This window comes from Mus caroli, chromosome 16 (assembly GCF_900094665.2).
Source record: "Mus caroli chromosome 16, CAROLI_EIJ_v1.1, whole genome shotgun sequence".
NCBI classification, from domain to species: domain Eukaryota; kingdom Metazoa; phylum Chordata; class Mammalia; order Rodentia; family Muridae; genus Mus; species Mus caroli.
Genome location: NC_034585.1, coordinates 7,542,992 through 7,547,936, shown reverse-complemented (window position 1 = coordinate 7,547,936; position 4,945 = coordinate 7,542,992). Strand labels below are relative to the sequence as shown.

Below are 4,945 nucleotides of genomic sequence, written 5' to 3'. Positions count from 1 at the left end.
AGAGAGAGAGAGAGAGAGAGAGAGAGAGAGAGAGAGAGAGAGAGAGAGGAACAATTTTTTTTTTAAAATCCAAAAGAAAAAACAAGCGAAGACAGTGTAACACTGGGTAAATAATTATTCTACTTATTGTCTTGGGGATAATAAAAAGTGGCGTGCATGCGCAGTGCAGCTGGCTTGGGTTTTTTCCAAACGATTTTAGTCCATGGTTGGTTGACTGTGCGGATATGGACACCCCAGATAGATTCTTCCTTTAGCCTGTAATTAGAGGCCTTGATCCCTGTGCAAACAGGAGGGACCTGGCACATAGTTCACAGGACAAAGGGCTGTGATCATGTTACTTTAACATATGATGGGAGAGCTGCCCTGGGACTGGCTGGGGCCAGCAGGCGGGTTGACTAAGGACTTTTTTTTTTAACCTAAAAGAGGGTTTATTTGATGGGTGTGATTATAGATGTGGCCAAGGAGAACATGAAAGTGGCAAAGGTCTCGCCCCTCCCCCCCCCCGACCTCGTCTGCTTCCTGCAGAGCACCCCTTGTGTGTCCTCCCAAGGTGTGTGTGATGGAGGGACTGTGACTAATGGTGATGGTGTCATCTTCTTGCTGTCCTGGCTTGGTCACACCATGGCCTTCCTCAGAGACGACGTGTCCTTTGCACACGCAGAGTCCTGGTGCTGCTGATGGCTGCATACTGTATCCTGTGTGGCAGGTTGGCTGGGTGGGCAGTCCACTGCCCTCCCCAGCAGCTTTGCAGAGAGAGCCCAGTATTCTGGTGGGTGGCGTTGCACACTGACTTTCAGCTGGTTCCTCCATGACACGAGCCTCAGTTTACCCTCCAGGGAGGTCTGTACTCCAGCCAGTTCCCCTGTGATTAACAGTGTGGGCGGGTAAGAAGCAGTACTAGGACATTAGGTGTGGGGTTTTCTCTTCCACATAGGCTTTTGATTTTATTTTCTGTGTGAATTCATGTTTGTGTGTTTAGAAGTGTCCATGCAGAGGTCAGAGTGTTATTTTTCAGGTGCGGTACGCATCTTAGTAAGGCTGCCTTGCCAGTGAGCTCAGGGCTGGATTTTCTCATTGAACCTGTAGCTAATGATCTGGCTAACTAAACTGTCCAGTGAACTCCAGGAATCCGCCTATCTCTGTCCCCCATCCCACCCCACCCCCACCTCTAGCTCTGTAATTACAAATGAATAATGCCACCCTATGTTTGCCCCCCCCCCCCCGTCCCCCAGAGATTGAAACTTAAGTTCCCATAGTTATAAGGTGACCACTTTACCTGTGGATCTCTCTCTCCAACCGTAAGTAAACATTCACTGTAGCCTCAGATTTACAGAAAAGATGCAAAATTAGCCTAGAAAGTTCCTGTGTACCTTAGCGCATCTCACTATGGTAATAGAATTCCTTCTTTTTTTTTTCTTTGAGACAGGGTTTCTCTGTGTAGCCCTGGCTGTCCTGGAGCTCACTCTGTAGACCAGGCTGGCCTCGAACTCAGAAATCCACCTGCCTCTGCCTCCCAAGTGCTGGGATTAAAGGCGTGCGCCACCACTGCCCAGCCCTTTCTCTGTTTTTAGACAGGGTCTTGTGAAGTCCAGAAAGGCCTTGAACTCCTGGCCCTCCTGCCTGCTTCTTAAACGCTAAGATTACAGGCAAGCACTGCCATACCTGGCAGAATATTCTCTCCTTCCATGTACCACCGCCTGAGGTCTCGGCAGCCATGCCTCCACTCCCCCAGCCGAGTTCTCTTATATATATATATATATCTCCTGGTCACTGTTTGGTGACTTCACCCTATGGCTCCTTCACCAGCTATCACCCTAGTGTCCCCAGTGTCACCTCTGCCATGTCTCTGCTGGGTAGTACCATGGTTCCCTAGATACAGGTCTCTCTGAGGCACATGTGGAAAAGGCTGTGTGCTACCCTACCCCTCACTGTATCTGCTCCAGCACCTGCTACATTGGAGAGGTTCCTCATTAGAGGGCGGGGGTAGTCTTGAGGCTTTTAGGCTCCTCTGTAAGCCAGGCTTTGAGGTCTCAGCTTTCCCGGGAGATCTCCAACACGCTTGCCATTGTCCACAGACCCCTTTCCAAGCCAGTGTGTCCAGCAGGCAGTCACCTGGCCACACCCATGCTTTCCTCCAGGGATGCCCTACATTGCCTTATGTGGCCAGGCTGAGTAGTTGCCAACTGTCTTTCTGCTTCCGTTTTACTTATGAATTCCATTAAGTCATTTCTCTCTTTGTTTTGCTAGCTGTGGTTAGAAGCAACCACATAGGACTTTACCATCTTTAAGAATTTCTTCTGCTAACTGTGGATCTTACACTCGCCTCCCACAGAACCTTGGGACATGCCTGTGCTTTTACTACTTCAGTTTTTCCTGAGCTCTCAGCCAGAAAGAAGGCCCTAGCCTGACACTCTGCTGCGACTATGGTGAGCTCAGGGTCCCTTCTCACTTTTGGAGGTGCCCCTAAAGTCCTTTTCCTCTCCTGTCTTGACTGCTGCTGGCCTCTCCCCCTCCAGCTGTTATTCAGTTCCAAAGACGTGTACATTCCAGCTGTCCATCAGGGCAGCACCTGCCTCCCGGGTCCCATCCTGTGTTTACTACAGTAAGAGGATGCATGACGTTTCTGTAATTGAAACAGTCCAGCTCGGAGCTGTGCATTGCCGGCCAAGCATTCCGCCAGCTGAGTCCAGCTCTCGCCTGCTTTGTTTATTGTTATCGAGACAGGGTCTCTCTGTTATGCAGCTATGGCTGTCCTGGAACACACTATGTAGACTGGGCTGGCCTCAAATGTAGAGATCCACCAGCCTCTGTCTCTGAGTACTGGTGTTAAAGACGTACCACCATGCTTGACTTATAGAAGTGGGCAGTGGTGGCACACCTTTAATCCCAGCACTCAAGGCAGAGGCAGGCAGAACTCTGAGTTTGAGGCCAACTTGGTCTGCAGAGCAAGTTCTAGGACATCACAGAAGAAACCCTGTCTCAAAATAAACCAATACATAAATTCATAAAAACAATCTCATTGTGAATCTCTGGCTGACCTTGGCCTCCCTATATAGATAAGAACAATGACCTTGAACCTGCCATCCCCCTGCCTCCCTCCCCCCTTACTTAGGTGCTTACTTAGGTCAGACCTATGGCTTCATGTGTGTTAAGCAAGAACTCCACCCATTGACCCCCATCTTCCTCCTGGAACTGGGTAAACTTATGATAATCAACAGAAACTAATTAGTTTTCAGTTATAAAAGCTGGAAGCACATTAGCAAACGGTATGGGGGAGAACCAAGTCACGTGGCAGAGGGAGGAGGAAGGCCACTAACCTGCCTTTTATATCGACCCTTGTCACTAGATACATTGATGATCTGGTTTTTTTGTTTTTTTTTTTTTTTGGTTTTGTTTTGTTTTATTTTTCGATCTGTTCTTTAGTCCCCACTTCCCAAAACCACAGTGTTAGGGGGTCAGGTTTTCAACATGCTCTGTTTGAGGACAAGTCGGACTGACGGCCCTCAGTGCAGCCTGCTGTGACTCCTCATGAGGGGCATCACACTACTGAGGGCTAGGCATGGGCATGCCACTCCTCAGCCAAACTGCACGTCTCGTTTGGATGCCACCAGTTCTTCTGTCCTGTCCAGGGTCCCACGTTATGGTTAGTTGTGCTATCTCGCTTGCTGTTTGTTGCAGATTTTTTTTTCTCTGGATCATTTGCAGCAATTTGGACTCCACCACTCTGAGATGCGCTGTGTTCCACATGGCAGGTTTTCATCTGCTGGAGTGTGGAGAGCTATGGCGTTCATTCTCTTCATGGTAGTGGGCTCATGGAGCTTCCCTGTTTTGAGAGGGTGAGGCCTACCTAGAATGGGAAGACGTACAGGGCATGGCCGGGGGAAGGCCTGTGCTCTGTTTGTAGGGTTTGAGTTGAGGAGTGAGGGAACCCTGAGTTGTTGGTGACCCACTGTGGAAAGAAACCACAAGTCAGCGTGGCATTATCTTGCCAGGAAAATGTGGTCCCCAAGCCTGAGCTCAGAACCTGAAGAAAGCAGAAATTAGGAAGGGGCTGTAGCCAGGGAAGGAAGAGGCCTTGTACAGAAAGTGTACCAGTGAGAGAGGGTGCACCTGTGAGAGAGGGAGCACCTGTGAGAGAGGGAGCACCTGTGAGAGAGGGCGCACCTGTGAGAGAGGGAGCACCTGTGAGAGAGGGCGCACCTGTGAGAGAGGCGCTCCTGTGAGAGAGGGAGCACCTGTGAGAGAGGGCGCACCTGTGAGAGAGGGCGCACCTGTGAGAGAGGGAGCACCTGTGAGAGAGGCGCACCTGTGAGGGTCCACCTGTAAGAGAGGGAGCACCTGTGAGAGAGGCGCACCTGTGAGAGAGGGCGCACCTGTGAGAGAGGGAGCACCTGTGAGGGTCCACCTGTGAGAGAGGGCGCACCTGTGAGAGAGGGAACACCTGTGAGAGAGGGCGCACCTGTGAGAGAGGCGCACCTGTGAGAGAGGGCGCACCTGTGAGAGAGGGAGCACCTGTGAGGGTCCACCTGTGAGAGAGGGTGCACCTGTGAGAGAGGGCGCACCTGTGAGAGAGGGCGCACCTGTGAGAGAGGCGCACCTGTGAGAGAGGCGCACCTGTGAGAGAGGCGCACCTGTGAGAGAGGCGCACCTGTGAGAGAGGGAGCACCTGTGAGAGAGGCGCACCTGTGAGAGAGGGAGCACCTGTGAGAGAGGGAGCACCTGTGAGAGAGGGTGCATCTGTGAGAGAGGGAGCACCTGTGAGAGAGGCGCACCTGTGAGAGAGGTGCACCTGTGAGAGAGGCGCACCTGTGAGAGAGGGAGCACCTGTGAGAGAGGGAGCACCTGTGAGGGTCCACCTGTAAGAAAGGGCGCACCTGTGAGAGAGGGAGCACCTGTGAGAAAGGGTGCACCTGTGAGAGAGGGTGCACCTGTGAGAGAGGGAGCA

At 51.6% G+C, this 4,945-nt stretch overlaps 1 protein-coding gene across 2 annotated transcripts in view; it reads left to right on the top strand.

Annotated features, from left to right (window-relative positions):
- The window catches only part of Litaf (lipopolysaccharide induced TNF factor), a 37,240-nt gene that overhangs the window by 13,293 nt on the left and 19,002 nt on the right, over positions 1-4,945 (top strand). The window contains exon 1 of one of the 2 annotated variants that reach the window (XM_021184763.2): positions 2,323-2,426. The exons of the other annotated variant lie outside the window; for it this stretch is intronic. The gene's annotated coding sequence lies outside the window, so the exon portion shown is untranslated. Of the gene's footprint in view, positions 1-2,322; positions 2,427-4,945 lie in introns of those variants that run through there. 2 annotated transcript variants of the gene reach the window in all.